Below are 22026 nucleotides of genomic sequence, written 5' to 3' on the forward strand. Positions count from 1 at the left end.
GGCCGGTATTAGGAGGTTATGTGATGCTGCCCATGCTGAGCTGGTTGAACTGCTCTTGTAGACCCACCAGTGACGGGCTTCGCGTCGGCTGCAGAAAGCCCCACTCTTGGGAATCACTGAGATCAGCTGGTCTTGGTGCTTTCCATTCGAGGGCCTGGGTCTGCTCCATTCTGCTCACCCCCATCTGATGTTCCCACAGCATCACCCCAGTCAGCAACTCTTGGGACAGTGTGGCTCCCGCAGCCTCGCCCCATAGAGAGGGATCTGGTTGAGTGGCTTGCCAAGGCACCGGCTTGTTGGATCGAGCACCCTGTCAGCATTCCACTTCGATGGCCTCCGCTGCCTTCCCCACAGATTCAGAAGAGGAGTAGAGGGTCTTGACGTGGACCATCAAACCAGTCCCGGTGGTTCCTTCTGTGGTCACCATTCTCTCCTCCATCTTCCCTGAGTCTTCACGCCGCCTGGTGTCGGGTCAACGCTTGGGGTTCAGGACCCCAGACAGCACCCCAGAGGTTGGGGAACTGGTTCATGTCAGGGTTTCAAATAACACCCCCAACAAAAGAAGACTCTGATACTAGAAGTTCCTCAAAGTTCCATTTTATTAGAGATGTCATATTGGCGCATCTGGGAAAACCTGAATCTGAAAGCTTCCAGGCTTTACCCACCCAAAAGAAAATCCAAGTCCCTTCCCCTGCACCCACATGTCCATCACATGGCCCAGTCAATGCACCGTCCCAACTGGAGATGCCTTCCAGTCACGCCACTCCAAGTGCAGGCTGGATATCCCCACAACTCCATGCAATCCCCTCTCCCAGTTTCCCACAGCACTAAGTGTGGCAGCCCTGAAGATCTAAAGAAAAAGATGGCCTCCAGGGCTGACAAAACATTGGGAACTGTAGGAAAGCTACCTCTGACAAAAAAGTTTCAGCTCTTCTACCAGACTTCCATTTCTGGAACTCTGCATTTCTATTTTCATTTTTTTCCGTTTGGAGATGGGCAGCTGCTATGATATAAGCTTAGACAGCAGCATAGTATAAGATCTTTAGATGAATATAGGTTTTTCCCAGACTTTAGAAGGCAATGCTACTTTCCCTTTTCTACATTTCCAATTATAATTCTGAATAGGTCAATCATTCCACTCTGTTCTTGGCTAATGAAACCACTCAAATAAGCAGCAACCTTTGATCTCCTGCCACTAATAATATCAATTTAAGATGGACAATATTTCTATTCAATATTCTGAACCTACATTTGGGATTTTTTTGTTTGTTTTTCAATCTGGATATTTGATGAGTGTTTGAAAGCAAACACGTTTCTGTGTATTGCATCACTGTTTCACTTGTCATTCTTTGCAACATATTTCAATAGCAGATGTTAACTTCCCAAATCTGGAATCATTAACAGCCGTGACCATTAGCACAGCTGCTATTTTACAGCAAGAATCTCTCTTTTTCTCCTCTCTGTATTCATCCCAAACAAAGGGTAAACTCAGGCTTGTGGTGGCCTTGGAAAAACCTGATGTTCACTCAGCTGGGACTGAACTTGTACTGCAGTAATTCTCCATTCGCCTATCTCCAAAATTTGTCAGATTCAATTTGTCAGGTAGCAGGATTTAAAGAATGATAATGGAAAAGAGGAGTAACTGAGATAGATGGCATTCTATTAGTTACACCAGAAAAAACTCTTCACATCTTTGATATTGCCATGGTGGATTGGGCCCCTTCCATCAGTTAAACCAACTTCTTTTCCTTTCTCAGGCTTTCACATTCCCATGGGTAAAAATGCAGCTAATAACATTTGCTTCCCTTGCAAGATCATTGTATGGTTTCATCCTTCAGTGTTCACCAATCCCGCTGGGACCTGAATGTGAAGCAATTATCTTATTAGAGGAGTAACAGGCACCTTTCTATTTTGGGCTTGTACAGAAATGTAATATCAAATAGGATTGGCTTTTACAAGAGCTAGGATGCTGTCGCCAGGAACAAAAGCATCCAGTTCACTCCTTCTGACATGCAGCCTGCAATCAAGAAAAGATCCATTGATTGCAGGGGATGTATATAAATATAATACAACAACATAGGAAAAACCTGGCTGTCCACTGTATGAAAAAGACAGAATGATTTTAGAACTATCAAAGCTTGAGGAAAGACTATTCTCAAGGAGAAGCAAGTTACGTTCTACTAGGCTTAAGAAGCTTCTAGTTCATCAAACTAGACATTTCCATCTCAATTCTGACTCTGTCTTGATTAGGCCTATGTAGTCCCTAAAATGAAGAAAACTGTAGTACCTCAAAGTTGTCAAGATTTACTTTGTTTCAACAGAAGTCTTTTCTCTATAAGCCTGCACAGAAATCTGCTACAGACCAAGAAAGAAGCTGTGTGGATGCAGCACATAGGCATGAACTATGAATTGATTGGCCAGTTTGTGCAGACATTGTTCACATTTACAATTTTTCATGTATTTATTGAGGAGAGTTAGGCACACTCCAGTCACACTCAGGCAGCTCACAAGTATATGATAAAAATATAATAATAATAGTCTTCTGGAGTGGTGCAACTCTAATCAATTCTACATACAACTATAAATAATATGATAGAAAATATGATACAATATTTATTAATAAAATTTGTATAGCAATTCATCACACCCAAGGCACCTCTGGGTGAGATTCTGGACAGCACACAGCAAAACAGTAAAATTAATCCAGCCTCAATCCGCAAAGACCTTCCAAAACAGCGAGATCTTTGCAACCTCAGAAAGCAGATCATTCCATAGGACAGGAAGTCCTACAGGCATCTGCTGAGAGGCCCCCTCCTGTAACATTTAGTAGTACTCTTGGACTAAAAGGTTGGGAGCTCATTGTCAGGGTGAGCTGACCGATGCCCTAATTAAATCAGGTCAGGAATGCTTCATGAGTTGACACTCACATTTATTCAGTGCCTTAGAAATCCATGCTCCAAACTATGTATGGTTTTAAAGTACAGCCCTGAACCTCAAATATCATTTAAAATCACACAGGAAACCAATGCAACCCATTGCAGTGGTCTAACATGGCAATATTACTGGCCAACATTACTGACTAGTAAGGATCATCAGGCACTGCATATTGGACAAGCTCAGTTTTTTTGGTGGTCTCCAAGAGCAACCCCATATAAAGAAAATTACAGTGATCTAAGTAAGAAATGGCAAGTGAATGTTCTCAGTACATTCGATGCTATATAGTTGTTACACCAGAAAAAGCCTCCACCTGTTTCTCTAAGTCGAATGAGTTCAGATTGTAAACTCACATTCTCAACCCTGCTGAGAGTTACAGTTGTCATAGTTGTAGATTCAGTAGACATGAATTAACAGCCATATGATCAGGTTGGATTTGAGTCTGTTTATTTCCATCCAGATTCCGGAGAACCTTCAAGCCAGCACTTTTAGCACAAGTTTAATTTTGCTTGAAGACGTTTCACTTCTCATCTAAGAAGCTTCTTTAGTTCTGACTGAATGGTGGAGGACGGAAGAATTGCTAATGACCAGATGACTTCAAGGAATATAAATTCTTCCACTCTCCACCATTCAGTCAGAACTGAAGATGTTTCTTGGATAAGAAGCGCAATGTCTTCAAGGAAAAAGAAAGAAAGTCCAGTTGCCTCTTGAAAAAACACCTTTGGAATATTAGACAATTTATTCTGTGCTACTTTCTCTTCCTACAAAACAACAGAAAATTTCTACCAGCCACTTCAAGCCCATCTTCTACATTGCCAGAAATTGACCACAGGCACTCTGCATTTGCCCCATTTCAAGATTCTTATGAAACCTTTAAAATTGTATTTGATCATAGGCCCATTTCCTGTCAATAAGGCAGAAGAAAAGTCATTCTTCTACTGGGAAAGGAAAATTCTCCACTTCTCCTATATTTAAGATAAAAGTTGTACATATGCCCAATGTGGAAGATTTATACTCTTGGGGAGCAATATGGCTTACTCAGGCCTATCATTATTGGATTGGTAATGTTTAAATTGAATCTCTACTGCTTTGGTGCTCAGGTTTAGGCAGCCTTGGATATTTTGCAATGACTGTGGACTGAGTTAAGGTATGTTTCTAAAGTATAAACTGACTTCAGAAGGAAATACAAGACCTATCCCACATTTCATGCAGATTTCTTGTCTTAATAGGTAATAATTTCCAATTAGAAAGTACTGTATCCTTTCTCCTGAACTACTGGATTGAATATTCTCATTGGGGACAAATGTCAGATGAAGTAATTCAGAAACCAGATGTAATTTCTGCTTTTCTTGTAAGAATTGAATAAAAGGAAAGAAAAAATAATCCTAAAAGCAGGCAGTCTAGAAGCTATTCTAATAAGTTAAGGAGAAAAAAATAGCTCCTTTCTCTCCAAATATTGTTGTTCTCTTTGAATGAGAAGATGTAATCTGTTACATGTCTCTTTTGCTCTCTCTAGGTGGCTTCAGAAGTGTTGGGTTGATAGAGGTCAGTTGCTCTGAAGAACTGAATCAAGAAGCGTATCGTGTACCGGGAACTTCAAACAGCCTGTTGTAGCACGTAGCAGGTACTGGACTACCTTTATTTTTCCTTCATTGTCCTTCAGCATGTCCTGTAGTGCTTTGCTGGTTCAATTTGGTAAGAAGTTGTGAACTCTACCCTGCACAACTATTCTACCTCTACATTTTAATAGCAAATCTTTTTTTCCTGTTCTGTTAGTTTATTCTGAGGTACTGGGAAGCCCAAGAATCTACCATCTTTGAACTGCATTTAACCAAAGCCTTGCAGGACTCAGGACCCCCAGAATGCACTAAGTAGATCTAACTATGGTTTGGATCCCAGCTTCAGGCTTTACCACATCTGATGAATTATTTTCAGATGGTAGACATTGTCGGGGAAGAGGGACGCTGCCTAAATAGCAAGCCCAAAGACACTAACATGCATACAGCAGCTAATTATTGGGTGCCAGATTTTGCTGGACTGCATGAAGGACCACATAATTACATGAATGCAAGGAAGTAATCATTGATCACATTGTTTTCAAGTAAGGCACTTAAGGGTGCTGGTTATTTCATGACTGGAAATAAAAGCTTATTGCTATGCTTGCTCAAGTTGAGGGTGCTACTATATTCCTCCGTTACCTGACCGCTTATGAGCTCATATAAATCATACTTTGAATTGAGGGGTCCTTGGTGCTCCCTGAGCTTGCTTGTTTTCTTGCAGATGTTTCATTACCCAAACTAGGTAACATCATTAGTGCTAGTGATGGCGATGTTACCTAGTTAGGGTAATGAAAATTCTGCAAGAAAACAAGCAAGCTCAGAGAGCACCAAGGACCTCTCATGTCAACCCTGAGCTACAAATATTCTCCTTTATCAATATTTTGAATTATTTACTAGCCTAACTCAATGTTTTCACAGCTTCAAATGTCTAGCATAAAACATAACCTTATCCATACAGTTATTGCCATTAGTCTCAATGTGGTGGAAAGAGAAACAAACTGGAGCTCCCCCTTAATTTCAGAGCTTTCCATAAGCTCTATATATCTCTTTCTCCCTTGTGAGGTACCCTGTGGATATGATCAACGGCAGTGACAGCACAAAACTTTTTAAAGAACTAGTTATTTTGGCAGCATGCTGAAGTCTTTTTAACACCCTCCCAGCCCACTGCACTCCCGAAAAACTTTTATTTACCACACAAAGAGCTATTGTTAGAGAACCCATAGGAAACCAAAACCATCTGCACAATTGGGTATGTTATGATTCAATATATAGCACAATATGGTGCTGACCCTATTAATCAACCACAAGGAACATTTGTTTTAGACAAAAGCATGTGGTGGATGAAAGGCTACATGCAATACTTTAACCCTGGCTGGCATTGTATATCACATCCCATAAATGATTTGTTGGAGACACCCACAAGAGAGTAAGGAAAGGAGATAACCAGAGTGCTGATGGATAATAACAATTAATTTAATAACTTGTTAAAGTTGTATACTGCATGACTCTCAACTGCTCTAGGAGGCTCACAACAATAAAGCAAAATTATAGTGATAAGTATCAATAAAACATAAAAGATAAAATATGTGAATGTGTCTCCCTCTCCCTCACCAAAGGCCTGAATGAAGAGTCAGGTTTTTGTGGCTCTTCTAAACAACAGCAGAGTGGGGGAGCATCAGGATCTGGCTGGGAAGGGTAGCTTATTCTAGAAGGCAGACAGTGCTACAGAGAAGGTGCACTGGCTTGCAATTAGTGTTGCAGCATTCCACATCAAGGGATTCCCTTTTTGTGATCTTCACTGTCAGCTTCCAACAGACAAAGTCAACAGGGATGGCAGAAGGTATCAAATGGCAATCATGTTACCATGGGGCACTGCAACCACATAAGATTCACCTAACAATGGCAACAGGGATGCCAGAATTGCCATCATAAATCGAAGCAATCACATGATGTTGCACCTTACAATTGCATCACTTATTTATTTAACAAAATGACCATTCTATGCTTTCTAAACATTATTCAGAAACCAGCAGTCTTTTACTCCATCCCCTTTTTGCATTACCAACCCTATAGAATAACAGACCCAGACCCAGACTACTGCAATGCTCTCTACATGGGGCTCCCCTTGAGGAGCACCCAGAGGCTCCAACTGGTGCAGAATGCAACCGCGCGGGGGATTATGGGAGCGATGGGCCACTCCCATGTGACACCCCTCCTGCGCAAGCTCCATTGGCTTCCAGTGGTCTTCTGGGTGCACTTCAAGGTGTTAGTTACCACCTTTAAAGCACTCCATGGCACAGGGCCTGGGTACTTACGGGACCGTCTTCTGCCACTGATCGCCTCCCACTGGCCAGTTCGCTCCCACAGAGAGGGACTCCTCAGGGCGCCGTCAGCCAGGCAATGTCAGCTGGCGACCCCCAGGGGGAGGGCCTTCTCTGTGGCAGCACCTGCCCTCTGGAACAACCTGCCCCCAGAGATATGTAGGATACCAGATCTCTGTGCTTTTCGCCGTGCCCTCAAAACTTTTCTATTTCACCAAGCTGGGCTGGCGTAAACCCCCCCCCTTAGATATTTTAATTGTAACGGATTTTAGTTGGGATGTTTTAAATCTGGGCCAAAATTTGTTTAATTCTTTTAATAATTTTAAATTTTGTATTGGATGTTTTTTATTCTTGGCTGTTCACCTCCCTGAGTCCAGCAGGAGAAGGGCGGTATAAAAAATGAATTAATTAAATAAATAAATAGTTGGCAAATTGCTTGACCCATGACAAAGCACTTCATGCTGAAGTGGAGTTTGTCATTATCATGATTAAACAATATTGTGGTATGATAAAAACCCAGGGTTAGAAGCGAAAAGAACAATACAATACGGGCAGTCCTCAATTGGAATTGGCAATTCAATCATTAAGTGAAGTAGTCACTAAGTGAAAAATCAAGTAAGCATGACAGTCAATCAGAAAAGAGCCACAGGAGATGACTGTTGTAATGGATCACTGCTGAGAGACTATCATATGCACAAAAATGGAAAGACTGAAATACCTACAACAGAGGATAGGGTGCTAAGATACAGCAAAAAGCAGTTCAGAAAGAGATACCATGCCTTGTTTAGGCAATCTTTCCACTCTGTGGAAGTGGTGGAAGAAAAAATGGGTCAACAATGTGTACTAAAGATGCACGTGTGTGTGTGTGTGTGTGTGTGTGTGTGTGTGTGTGTGAGAGAGAGAGAGAGAGAGAGAGAGAGAGAGAGAGAGAGAGAGAGAGAGAGAGAGAGAGAGAGAGAGAGAGAGAGAGATTGTAAACACAAGCATTGGTTGCAAAGTTACTTTTTATCGCTGTTATACTGTGAATGATTGCTGTCAGAGGCACTCATTAAATGAGGACTGTCTGTAAGTTGTACAAGGTGCCTGTGGAATCAGTGGCACCATTACCACCTTTAATTAATTGATGTACTTTTGTATATATTATTTTATTTTACCACTACAATTTGCTTAGATTCCTTTTAAGTTAAGGCAGTACAGGTAGTTCTCAATTACTGTAATTACTGTAAAGGTATGGGAAGGCCAACATTCACTGACAGTAATTGGGACCAGGAACTCTGCACTCAGTGACAACTTTGGCATAGTGGTTTATGTGTAGGCTTAGAAATCAGGAGACTTTGAGTTCTAGTCCCACCTTGGCATGAAAAACCAGCTGGGTTTTTCAGTCACTGCTTCTCAGCCAAACTCGTCTCACAGGGTGAGTGTTGTGAGGAAAATAGAAGGAAGAAAAAGTATTGGTATGTTTGTCTCCTTGAGCTATATATATTTTAAAAAGCAGATTATTTTTTTAAAAGAAAACTAAGCAAAGCAGTCATAAGGTGCAATGACACAGTGGCAGTTCCAGGAGCCCCAGCTGCTTTTGTTAGTTGAATCCATGCAGTCAGTGTCCTATGATCACATGATTATCATTTGTGACTTTGCTATTGACCTGGCTTATTGGAATCCAGCAGCGAAAGTTGCAAATGGCAATAACCAGAGTCAGCTGGGCGAGATAGATGGTATAGAAATGTGATAAATAAGATAATGTGACTACAGAATACTATGTCATCATAATTCTGAGCTGGTCACCAAATGCTCAAATCATGATCATGTGACAGCTACAAGGAGCAATCATAAGTATCCCTTGTTCTGCACCATCATAACATTAAATGGTTGCTGAATGAGTGTACAGTAAGCAAGGACTACAAGCAGTTACATTGCATAATAAATGAATAAGTAAGGTGCGTATGAAGTGAAAGTGATGGGAAAAACGGATCCTTTCCTTTGTTCCTTTCTAGCCTGTTGTTGCATTTATTAAAACCTTCAGCACACAAGGCTCGTGGCAGCTCCTGCTTTTCTTACCAATTAGAGTTTGCTGTCATAACTATTGAAACATGTGGAAAGGAAAGGAATACACACAAAAAAATCAATACAGATTTATGGAGTTGTGTAGTATTAATGCAGTGGGCAGTAACCATTTCTTTTTAACAGTTAAGAATCAAACTGAGAACTAGCAGCGGGAAGTAGATATATCAATGCTCCAGCAGTCACTCTCTTTTCTCCTTCATGCATGGTAAGTTTAAGCAGGAATGTGTCCAGATCAGAAACTACCTAACTGATATATCTAAAACAATAGAGGGAGAACCAGTTTGGTGTAGTGAAGATCAGAAGATCATGACTTCCAGTCCTACTTTAGCATGAAAGATGGCTGGGTAACCTTGGACCAGTTAATGTCTCTCAGCCATTGAAAGAAGGCATTTCTGAAAATCTTACCAAGAAAAGTGCATGGACCAGTCCAAGGTGTTACTAGGAGACAAAACTGACTCATAGCTCCCCACCCCCAAGCTATTTGATTAGTGTTTTTCTTCAAAATTTGCACTTCTGTACAGTTTTCTATTACAAATATAAGCTGCAGTTAAATCAGCTCTTTTCCCTAGCTCCAAGGTTAGTGTCTGACTACTAGAATTCCCAATCGAGAAGACTGAAGGGCCAGCTAGTTTAGGATTATAGGATTTACCACCCAATACATAGGAAGCCAAAGGTAAGAAAAGCTGATAATGTACAAACAACAATGCATATTATTACAGAACACTTCCTGAAATACATATTAAACAAAGCTGAATTAATTAAAGTTTTATGTTAATAAAATGCAAAAATGTATATGGATTTTCATGTGAGAAATTTAAAAAAACCTCAAGCTGATGTGCAAATTGGTCAAAGTAAGTTTATGTTTGGAAAAATAACAAACCAACATGGACAGATTAATCCATTCCTAAATTTTAAAAGACCAAACAATGAGAGACAATGATTATTCTTTAGCAGGAAGTGTTAGGACTCTGCTAGCACAAAGTCACAATAGGAATGATTCAGGGATGGGTTCTACTTACTTTTACTACCGGGGCCACGCGCATGCATGCACAGAAGCATTTTCATGACGTCGGGGTTGGTGGGAGGAGCCTCCTGCCAGTTCTATAGAACCGGTGCGAAGCGGAGGCAACCCACCAGTGGGATGATTCATGAAAGATGTTGATATAACTTGGTCCAATATTTTCATTTACTAATTTTATTTTCATATTGCAGTTGCTCGCAAAAGAGCCCTAATTATTGCATGTCAGCATTTATCTTCCCTTTCTCAAAAGAAGTTAAATGCACAGAGTGGAAATGTGATGTCTTGGACTGATATCTTTAATCAGTGGATGGATGGATGGATGGATGGATGGATGGATGGATGGATGGATGGGAGGGAGGGAGGGAGGGACGGGGTGGGGAGAGAGAGGGATTCTACCACAAGTTCTGAAAGATATATTGGTGACAGAGCCATGAGATGTAAACTAGCAATCTGTTATAAGACGTCAAAAGAGCAATGCCCCTGGGGTGACTGCTACTAATTAAGAGTAGAAATAATTTTGCTTTATTCTACCTTAACTTGCTTAGTGGTGCCTCACATGGCATGGTTTTGGTTCATGAACTAAGTAATAAAAAACAACTGGTGTTAAGGTAACTATTAAAGATAAGAATCCAAGTGAAAAAGCAAGTTCCCTTGAGAATGGTGTGTTAGGACTGAAACAAATATAGTTATTTACTACTTGGTATCTGTCAGGTAGGTGCAATTAAAATAGTTAAGTATAGTGAAACCTGATGTAATGGACCAAGTGGGAAATAGGAGGACTGTTATTCCTGAATGCCTGCTAAAGTGCAAAGTATGTCATTTGTGTAATGATATCAATATGCACATGAGGTAAATTGTGCTGTTTGTATGCAAATGACACAATTTCCCTCCTCTGTTAATGACATCATGTGTAAATGATATAAGTCACTGTAAATGAAAAAAAAATGAACATAAATCTAAAGTCCTTGGCCAGATTACTTCAGGTACACTTGATTTGTTGGTTATTTCTGGGGGATGACCAGAAATAATTTTGGGTCATACCAGTATCATCCAAAGCCGTGATGGCATGTGTGCCACAGGTGGCACGCAGAGCCTCTCTGTGGGCATGCCAACTGTCATCCCAGCCCAGCTCCACCGCCCATGCGCATGCGCCTCCCACTGGCCAGCTGGTCTTCAGGTCTTTGCTGCGCATACATGGGAGGCAGGGCGCATGCAGAGTGGGGCTTGTATTGTATTTTGGGGGGTTGAGCGCATGCGCGTGCTCCTTTTTAGGCCTGAAGGCCTCCTGCACCAACCTGTAAGCCAAAAATGGGCCACGGGGGAGCGGGACGCATGCACAGGCGGGGGGGCACTTGCATTGCATTTTGAGGTTTCCAGCACATGCATTTGCACACACATGCTTTGGGCACTCAGCACCAAAAAGGTTAGTCATCACTGATCCAAAGCCTGCTAGATGATGAGGAGGAGGATGATGATAAAGTTAGTTTTGGCACTTGGTGAATGCATAGATTTTCTCTCACTGCTAAATTCTACTAAATTGGGATTTGCTACATTGAGGTTTCACTAAGTTTATAAATGTAGAAAATATTTAGCATTGTCATTGCAGAAAATTAGGAAATTCTATTAATTAAAAGAAGAGTAATTCCACACAGGACCAACTGGCATTGCAGGGATAATGAGAGAATGGCATAACAATGTAGTCAAGAGATTAAAGGTGGTTAAAGGTGGCATTGCAATAAAGAGGTGGCGGAACTTTTTGTTACTCCAGAGAGACCATTGGTAAGTGCACAAACATTATGATGTCAAAGATTATGAAATTTGCAGTGGAGATATAAGCAAGAATAAAGGAAACATAATGGGAATAATGATGATCCTGACAGAAGAAAGATAATGGTGGAATAAGCTGAAGATAATAACAATGAAATAGAAGGGATGGTTAATATGAAAAGAAGACCAAAATAAAATGGATAATATGCTGTCATATTCCCTTCTATTTCCCATGTACTAAGAAAATACCAGTAACTTGTAAAACTGTAATGGATGAAGACAGCTCTGACAATAAATAGCAATCAAATTGCAATAGCAAAATGATGACAAGCGTGAATGCTGGTCTTAAAACCAGTTGGTTTTAAAACAAGTTATAGGTAAAGAGCAAAATGCAGAAAGAAAGAAACCTGAGTACTAATGGATGGTCATAAAGGTGCCTCTTTTTTTAATGTGAAGAAGATCCAGAAAGAAAGAGATAACAAAATGGTAATGGCATAATTAAGTCTGTAACAAAGTACAGTGATAACAATAATGGGACTGTAATTGTGGTGAGGTGATGACTGAAAAAGAAAAGGTGAAGATAACAACCGTAGAGGAGATGATAAGAAAGATAATGGATTGCAAGGCAGTTGTTGTTCAAAGTAATGGAGTTGGCATAGGTAATGGAATTATAATGACGTGATGATGACCATAATAGGAAAAAAAATTATTCTAATAAAAGGGGTGAGGGGCTCCTAATAAAAGTAAGTATCAGAGCTGTAATACTTGCAGTGACATCTGATAGCAGAGGAAAGGACCAGGGCAGTACTATATCTATGCACCATGGAAACACTCTTGATAGGTTTAAATGCCAATGGGAATTTGTAGAAGCACAGACCAAGATTTCTGTAAACTGAAAAAGACTTTTTTTCTGAACTGAAACTGGAATCCCTCTTACACCGACACAATGTACTTTTAAGGCAATGAACCAGCCATGGTGGCATGGCTCATACACAATACTGAAATACATAAATGACTGGATTAACATATAACACATAAACTGGTGTTTCCCAACCTTGGCAAATTTAAGTTGTGTGGACTTCAACTCCCAGAATTCCATAGCCAGCCATGAGGAGGTGAATACAACTACTGTGGAATTCAAACTTAAAGTTGTCAAGGTTGAGGAACATTGCACTAAGCAGTCCTATTTCCTTTTCTTTTTCTTTTTTTTATGTTGGACCAAGTCTTTTTTGGGGGGGGGGTTAAAAACAAAACTTTATTCATTCTTAAAAACATTTAAAACATACAAAAGCTTGATTAAGTTAAAAGTTAACTTAATCAAGAAACAAATTTACATATACATATACAATACACAACTTCAACTACTAACTAATTTCTATTATTATATATACATATATACAAACCTACAGTGACATATTTCATTTTCTATCTATCTGACAGTGCAGTTTTTAATTATGTTAAAGCATAATTTTAATAGCAGTCCTATTTCCAAAAGGCCAATCTGATGCACCAGTCCAGCTTTGGTCATTTGGGTCCACAGCAAAAGAGATCCCTATGTTTTGGTGGCTCCCAATAAACTAAGTAGCAGAGGTTACCTTCCCAATTTTGGTGATATGATAAATGGATTAATGGGTGATATTTCCTATTGCAAGTTGCATGTTTGACATTCTATGTAATTTCAACACATTTAGTCTATTTTGGAAAGGGGATGACATAGCAATAGGACTTAGACTTACATACTGATTCATAGTGATTTACAGCACTCCCTAAGGGATTTAGAGAGTCAACATATTGCCCCCAACAATTTGGGTTTTACTGACCTCGGAAAGATGGAAGGCTGATTCAATCTTGAACCGGTCAGAATCAAACTCCTGGCAGTGGGCAGAGTTAGCTTGCAATATTACATTCTAACCGCTACACCATCATGATTCTATATAAAATTAGATCTATGAGGAACTTATCTGAAAACAATTGAAATACAGCACAAATAAACAACTCATACAGGCACACAAGAACTGTGAGGGGCTTTGATAGCAGACTTGTGGGCTCCACTGATGCACAGAATCACGTGCCTTCTCTACCCTTCATACTGAATTCAGAGAGGGCTGTAAAGCACTATGGGCTGGTGTAGAAGTATATATTGCTATTGTCTTTTGCAGTAAAAAGAGTTGGGAGCAGTGGTGGGTTTCTACCAGTTCGCCCCGGTTCAGGCAAACCAATAGTGGTGGCAGCGGGAGGCTCTGCCCACTTGCCCGGACGTCATCACAGATGCTCTGCGCATGCGTAGAAGAGCCGCACGCAAGCAAAGTGAATGTGCACACACGCACACTCCCAATTCCGAACGTTACCTTCGGTAGCAAAGGTAAGTGGAACCCACTACTGGTTGGGAGAACCATGAAATGACAGAATAGATTCTACCACTTGGAACTGTTGTGATGGCATTTTTCAATGTTTCCCCATGTGAAGTGGATCTAGTAAACTAACAGTCAGCTCCAAAACCTTTAACTTTTGAGCAGGTTTTCTACTTGAAGGATTTTTTTTATCTCTGTGTAACAAGGCATTGAAACTGAAATGTTAATGGAGCTTTGATGTAGGCATCCCCAATAGGTCAATATTGCAATTTTATCAGTCGCTTCGACTTAGTTTTCTTTTAATTGTGAATTTTTGTATTTATTTTTATCTTTGCCACCCAGGATTCCTTCAGTAGATGGGCAGTTAAATAAATGGAAGGAAAAAGGAGACTCTTCCACTAACTGTTTAGACTATTTTGCCATCCAGACCATGAGCAGAATGCAGATTGCTGCTCTGTTCTGTAGGCTAGAAATAAAAATATGCCTCTTAGAGTGGATAAATGGGAATATCCACTGGTCTGTCATAATGCAATATCATGTCACAAATTGGACTTGACCTGTGGTGCACTCACTCAAAATATTAAACCTCCATTTGTTTCTTTGATTTACAGTATATACAGTATATCCTCCAAGTGTTCAATAACTGAATAAAAGTAAATTGTGATATTGTGAGGTTTTTTAGTTGTATCACATACTGCGTTATCAATCCTACTCTGCGTAACACTATGAAAAATCTCTTGCACCAGTTGCCTGTTCCTTCACATAGCATTTCATAATGTGTATCATTTAGTTGACTATTACATCTTAGTGAGCATTTCTAATGGTCTTTGCGTCATCTCAGAGTTGACAGGCAGGGGTTATGGTATTTGACACAGATGGCTGAGAAGGTGGAGAATATTGTTGTAAATGCTCAGACAACTATGAAATAAAGATGGGAAGAGAAGGTACAAACAATACCATGGAATTGAAGAAAAACAAGAAAGAAAAGACTGCTGTAGATTATGGCTCCTTCTAATATAAAAATATTGTTTTGTAACCAAAATTATTATGAGTAGGGGCACTTTGGCTATAGGCTTATTAAAAAAAATGGATAGAAAAAATGCCATAAAATAAGAACTCAAAATAACCTGTCACAGTTTCAAAAAGCAAAGCACTTGGTTATTTTTTTATCTCAAAACATGAAGTTAGAAATAATGAAAGTTTCAGAAACTGGAGCGAATGATAAATTCCATTTACCTTATTTCCTTCCCCTCGCCACACAATCCCATTTATATCACAGAAAGAAATACATTCCCAAATACTACAGGCCTGTTCACAGCTTTGCAATTGCTAATATCAAAGAGATCCTGATCCTTTGGAGAGCAATTGTCCTTCTGCTTTACCTTATAACCCCAGAATAACAGCTTTCCTCAAGATGGTGCCCTCTAGACATTGTCAACTGGCTGCAAATATTGGATGTCATAGGCCTACAGATGGGACGATGTTAGGTTGAAAAATGTATCTCTAATCTCTTTCATTCACATTTTCATCATTTACTAAACAGATCACATATTAAAACAACAGAATTCTGAGTCAACTAATGGACAGTGGTTATTATGTCAACAATTATTCTGCAAAGGTCTTTCCTTGGAGGAAAGAATTCTAAATAAAATTCTAGAAGGCATCATCCAAAGGATGTCATGGACACTTTGCTCAGAAGAATCAAGTTAATTAAAGCCATCTTTGACTTCCTGACCACCTGGATATTAATCAGCAATACTTGTCAGCTTTTGAGCACAAAAAGCTCTTAAAGGGAAAAGGGTTAAGCAGTCCCTCCTCCATAATTATGCTAAAGTACATCTTTTTTAAGAGAGAAGGGGAAAAAAAGATATGTTTGATTATTATACATAATTTGGCTCCATTTCTGTATATTCAATAGTCCTAAAGATCCTTCTCAAATTCCCTCTGCCTATTACACTGCCTTGGAGACACAAATGGAGAGACTCCAATTGAATGGTCTCTCAGTATACTAGGACTAAATGTGATTGGTTATGCAATGACTGAGTAGTGGAACTTCCAATCAAAACATGGCAATACAGATATCACCTCCTAGTTTATACCCCACAGACAGAAGGAAGAAAGAATTCAAAGAGGAGTTTGGGAGTTAGGTGAAGGGGAAAAGACTGCTCATATTTAGTGCCAAGAGTGATAAATATTAATTGGAATATATATTACAGAATTATAAGACAGTGTTTATAAGCAATTTAGGTTATTTAATACAATTTTATTCATATCTTTATTTATTGTCCAAGTACCATCCCATATGTCCTATACAGTATACTCCTGCTAGTAGTGTGATCTTGGAGACAGAAATAAAGAAGAAACAAAATTCCAAAGAAGAAAAGGGTTTAGTTTAGTGGGTGCAGCAAGACAAATAAATACTGTATTCCAGACGGCTCCCAAAGTCAATAGAATTTTACTTAATTTTAAAGAATGAAAAGAATGAGAAAGGGCCATCCACAAATTGGAGTATGGTTTATAACTCAGTGTGTCACGGGGAATCCCTAGGCATCAATGAATTAGCTCTGAATTCCAATCACCAATTTTACAGGATACATAGCCAACTTCTAGAAAACATACCTGGATGTGTATGTGCCAGAATCCAAGTCCAAAAGTGGGAAATTGCTGGGAATATTATATTCCATCAAAAGTAAGGCAATGCTTGACACCCCAAAAAGAATATGATTGATATTGTCATGGAAAATTAGCAGTAAAATACATCAGTAGTCTATGTACATGCTTAGGCTGTTATCTAGGTGCTAACTGTTCATGAACCATTTCAAGGCTTCTGCTCTTCTTTAATTTTTTAATCTTCTTCTTTAAACAGTATTTGAACAAGTCAGCATTTCAAAGAGAAGATGCTTTTCAAATAAGAGATCGTCCTTAGCCAGGCCAGGCACATAAACACCTAAAATTGTATCAAGGAGAAAACATTGTTTTCTGTACAGAAGCTTCTTTATATCACCTAGGTCACATGGCTGTTAAGGGGATAAACAGGAATAGGTAATTAAATGCCATTCTGAGCTAACTGGAAGGAGGAATAAAATTTAACTGTGATAAATAAATTATACGTTGAAGTTCTTTAATCTTTTGGTTTATGCATTGATTTTTTATTTATAAAGCATCTGCCATTCTTACAGACCAAGGAATAGAAGGAGAAAAAGATTATTTATTGCACAGAGATTCATTTTTCCTCATAGGAATTATACAAAGGTAGTTGTGCACATAGTTACAATAACAGGCTACCTCCTAGGACAAGAGCTGAGAAAAGGACAGTTTCCTCTTCAATGGAATCCAAAGTCCCATCAAAGTATCACACAAGAAGATAATTTCTATCGTCATCAACCCACCTTTCATCTCTAAAGCTTTATGTGATTTTACTGTCCAATCATGCCAGAAGGTGATGGAGTCTTCATTATTTATAGCATTTGTCTCTAAATCTAGGCCTGGTATTGGGACTGCTTCAGATTTTTTTTTCTATTTATTCATCTTGTATCCAAATGTTTTGCAGCTAGTCCAACTTGCAGACATCAGCAGCTACCTTTCCCCAATGATGAGATTTTATTCATCATTTGATCTCATGTTTCTCCAATAAATGACAGCCTCATACATTAAGGCATGAAGACGCATCAGTCCTTCTAAGAAGGAGAACAGAACTTCACTTGTTGAGCATCTTAGAAGCAAACCATGGCAAGGAAATTGGGGAAGGGGGCATACTGTGCTGCTCAAAGGCCCGGTATGGGTGCAAGGACATGCTAATCCCTTTCAGGCTTCAAACCCAGGAGAAAAGTTTGGATTTATCATTTCTAATGTCAGAAATTATGGATTCATAGTTTCATAATCATAAAGATTATGCAGGAATTAAGAATTAACAATCCATGTAAGATTGCATGTTGAAGAAAACACTCTTGAATCAGCAGCTGCTTACATCAGAAAGAGGTTAAAAGGATAAAAATGAAAGTGGTGAGAGAGAACACTGCCTTCAACTATGCAGGATAACTTGTTTATCCTATTAATTTTAGGTTGATAATCAGGACTTTCTGAAATACTTTACTTTTTAAGAAATACATTGCAAGTCCTGCAATACAGCCAATAGTCCCCTTGGAAACTTGCCTCTGGAAATTTCACTTCCTATTCCCAGGACCTATTCTTTCCATCAGGTTATTCCACTCAACATGAATAAGGAATGTGACCATTCTTTTGCATTTCACCTGAAAGAAATAAAAGAAAAAAAGATGGTTCTTGTTTGGAATGGGAAGCCCTTCATTTTAAGAGCATAGTTTTAGGAGGAGTAAAATATTCCATTCTTCAGGCACTGTTTTCCTACATCTGCTACCTAATGGAAAAGTCTTGATTAGTCTAGCCACACAGCCAAAGAGGAAGAAAGCCAGTTAATTAATCTTGATTTTTAGAGTTGGATTTCTGGACTAACTTGCAGGAAACAGTCCCTTAGGATTGAAACATGTCTTTGCTCCTTGCAGACAGCTGTTTATTTGCATTCTTTTAGTGGGTCATTAAGGTCAACTGGAGGTTAACAACCTTCTAAACAAACAGCTGTCTGCAAAGAGTATAAATCCTTTCATTCCCCACCATCCAGTTAGAGCTGAAGAAGCTTCTTGGATGAGACGCGAAACGTCCTCAAAGAAAAACCAGAAAGTACAGTTGCCTCTTAAAAAAAGCACCTTTGGGACAACCGTGATCTAGATGACTGAGAATCTCCATAGACATAGTATCATTTCATTCTCAAAATGATGCATGGCCATCTGAGCTTGCAGACACAAAAGCTAGGGCTATTGGTGCCATATGAAAGCAAACAAAAGAAAGTTTCATCAGAGTTCCTAATCAGTCAGTAGGCAGAACAAGGAATGAGAAATTCAACCTTCCTTGGAGCAACTTGACCTTCCATAGAAGACTCAGGATTCCCATTCTGGAGTCTACTTTGAATCAGACTTGTACAATGGTGAGGAGTACTTGAGCCCACTTAGTACAAGCATACCATCTTGAAATATCAAAGATGGAGACACACGCCTTAGCTACATTTCCTTTGGACTACAGTACTAAAGCTTCCTCAGCAGAGAATCACCTTTGATGCTGTCCATACGCTTCAGCTAGTTCAGAATGTTACACCTAGATTTTTGAGTAGGATCAGCTAGAGGGAACATTTTGCCCCCCTCCTCTCCGTATCACACATTTTTCCTGATCTATTTCCAAGCACAGTGCAACATACAGATTTTGAAGCTATATTTGATTGGATCTGTTTTACCTAAGGTTCATTCTTCTATTTTAAGGCATAAAGGCTTGAAGATCTTCTGAAATGTTCTGTTCTTTATAGGTTGGGCCATTTCTTGAGAAATTTGGAAAAGCCTTCTCTATGGCAAGTGCTGGGTTTGGAACTATTGATGTCTAGAGTAGATTGGGGTTCAGTATTTTCAGGAAAATATGTATTTTTAAAAGAGATTAAATAATGAGTAATTGGTTTCAACTGCAAACAGTTTGATTCTTATATACGATAATACTTCATAGTTTGCATTTTATTTCTGTTTTTATACTTTATTGTTTGCTACCTTGAGCATTTTTTAATGAAAAGATGTGAATAAACTTAATTAATTAAACAGGATTGAAACTTACATACATATACATTAATGTTATGTATGTATAGAGTTGCCTCAGTGAGATGGGTGGCATAGAAGCTTAATAATAAATAAATAAATAAATAATATAAACACATACACATACTCTACATATATTTTTATACATTATATATTATTTTTATATACATAACCATCAAAGTTTAGAGAAAACTTCCCACCTTGCTGAAATTGATACAAGCAACCCCAGATTTCTTAATCCAAGTGTATTTTCTAGGAAAGAACTATGATTTTTTTTTAAAAGTAAATTCCTGCCAGATCTAGGGCTTGAAGGAAACCAAGTGAGTGAAGCTCAATTTTCAAAAACATCAAAAATTTGCATATGTTACTGTGAGATCTGTTCAGGAAGACAATGCCTGCAGAGTTTGCAAAAGGTGTTCTGCCATCTAGTATGACAACTCATTTGGAACTGCTTAGCAAGATTAAGGGCAAGCAATGCTGAGTCTCATATTCATTCATTTGCTTGCTCACTAACTCATTCATAAATTCATTCATTCATCCCCTGCATCTGCAGACATTTGATAAATATTTCAGTAGCAGCTACTGAGGCTGATGGCCTCTGTGTCATGTACAATGAGGTATTTGGCTCACTCAATGAGGAAGGCTATATGAATACATAAACAACCAGAAAATACACACACAAACACACAGTACACACACACAAAGGACAGGGAGGGAGACAGGACAATTTAGAACTCTTGCAGATGCCTTTTCAGTTTAAGAATAAACTCAGCCTGTCCAAGCTGGAGACAAATGTGCAACAGTTGGTTCATGGATCCCAAAAATTATTTTATTATGAAGAGGAATGCTGTGCCAGAAGTTGTGTTTAGCATTCGACCTGTGCTTAGTGTCAGAACAGAATTGGGCACAATTTATTTAATGTACCAAACAGAAAAGCATAGAGAAGCTGGTCAGACCAAATAAATTCCGCTTTGTGTCCTGCCATTAGTCTCCCAAGAAGTTCTGATCCTCATAAGGGTGAAGGGGAAGGGATTGCAATGGTTCTGCAAAGATGTCCCAGGGATTTAGCTTTACATTTACAGAGCAAGCAAGCCAGCACAGAAGGAATTGTCAAACTGAAAGGTGACCATAAAGGCAGATGCTGGGTAGGAAAGAAGTCTCATGATGCATCTGTTCTTGGAAGGTAATATTCATGCTTTGAATGGCTGTTTAGGCAATCTGGCTTCATTCCCGGGGTTATAAATGTCTTGTATTTAGATTTACATGCAGTAAAGAAAAGGACAGGAAATCTACACTCTAAATGTTGCAAAATTACAATTCCCAGCAGCTCTAGCCAGCATGGCCAATGGTGAAAAATATTGGAAGGAGAACTTCTCTGACATTTAGGAGACTGCAGTTTTCACTCCAGTGGTTTAATGGAAAATTCTGCCACGAAAATCTTATGGAAACAAATGGCACTATATCACAGCATATTCTAAGAACTAAGATTTCAGGCTTCAGGTTGGATATTTTAAGTTTGTCTTGCCTTGTCACTAAATATTTGTTCCCCCACATTCAGCAGTAGTCACAATACAAAAACCTATTCAGAAAGAAGCAATTTCTTTCAAAAGACACCCAATTTCCTAAATAAACTATCTATTTTGAGTCTGATAATGAGTTCTCTTTAGTACATCTCAAAATATATATTTTTTTTGATAAAAAAATTTATTTTCAAAAACACAAACAAAACAAAACATAAAAACATTATCATTCCATACAATTATAGACAGTGTATCAGTCGGTGGCATTTTTGTGCACAAAAAAAGTCCATCTCTAAATATTTTAAGTAAATCCTGGTTGTTTTTATCATGAGCTACATTGAATTCGATATTTAAAAACTCTTAATATAGCAGGATAGATTTATGCAAACAAGGCAAATCACCATTCTGAAAACATGGAGATTTAAGAAGTGTAACTAAATGCCACCAATGTTAACAGAAGTGGTAAAGACTGTAATAAATTTCAATCTTTATCACATTTTAGTAAAACTATAAGGAATGGATTGGAATTTGGAATAGAGACTGTTGCAGAGCAGTTAATGAATGCTATTTTGAGAGAAGTTGTCTTGAAGTTGATAGCACTGGTCTGAATTTTCATGACTCTTGATCTTTTTATTTCAAGTTGCATGAAAATGAAAGCTCTTATTTAATTTTCATGAAAATCCTGGATATTAAACGAAGTATGAAAATGCTGCTTTGCAGAAGTTCAACAACTTGGAGTTCCAGATGTGTTATCTGAATATTTTAGATCATTTAGGGGAAACTCATTGTTAAATTCTTCAGAGACCCACTAGGCTAAGGCTTAATAGCATAGAGCTGATTA

The 22026-nt window shown here is 38.8% G+C and overlaps 1 protein-coding gene across 1 annotated transcript in view; it reads left to right on the forward strand.

Moving 5' to 3' along the window:
* TNR (tenascin R) overlaps positions 1 to 22026 on the forward strand; it is a 494447-nt gene that overhangs the window by 255360 nt on the left and 217061 nt on the right. The window contains exon 2 of the mRNA XM_060690152.2: positions 4451 to 4558. The gene's annotated coding sequence lies outside the window, so the exon portion shown is untranslated. The remainder of the gene's footprint in view (positions 1 to 4450; positions 4559 to 22026) is intronic.

The sequence above is a fragment of the Pantherophis guttatus genome, chromosome 3 (assembly GCF_059756535.1).
Source record: "Pantherophis guttatus breed Tessera chromosome 3, ASM5975653v1, whole genome shotgun sequence".
NCBI classification, from domain to species: Eukaryota; Metazoa; Chordata; class Lepidosauria; order Squamata; family Colubridae; genus Pantherophis; species Pantherophis guttatus.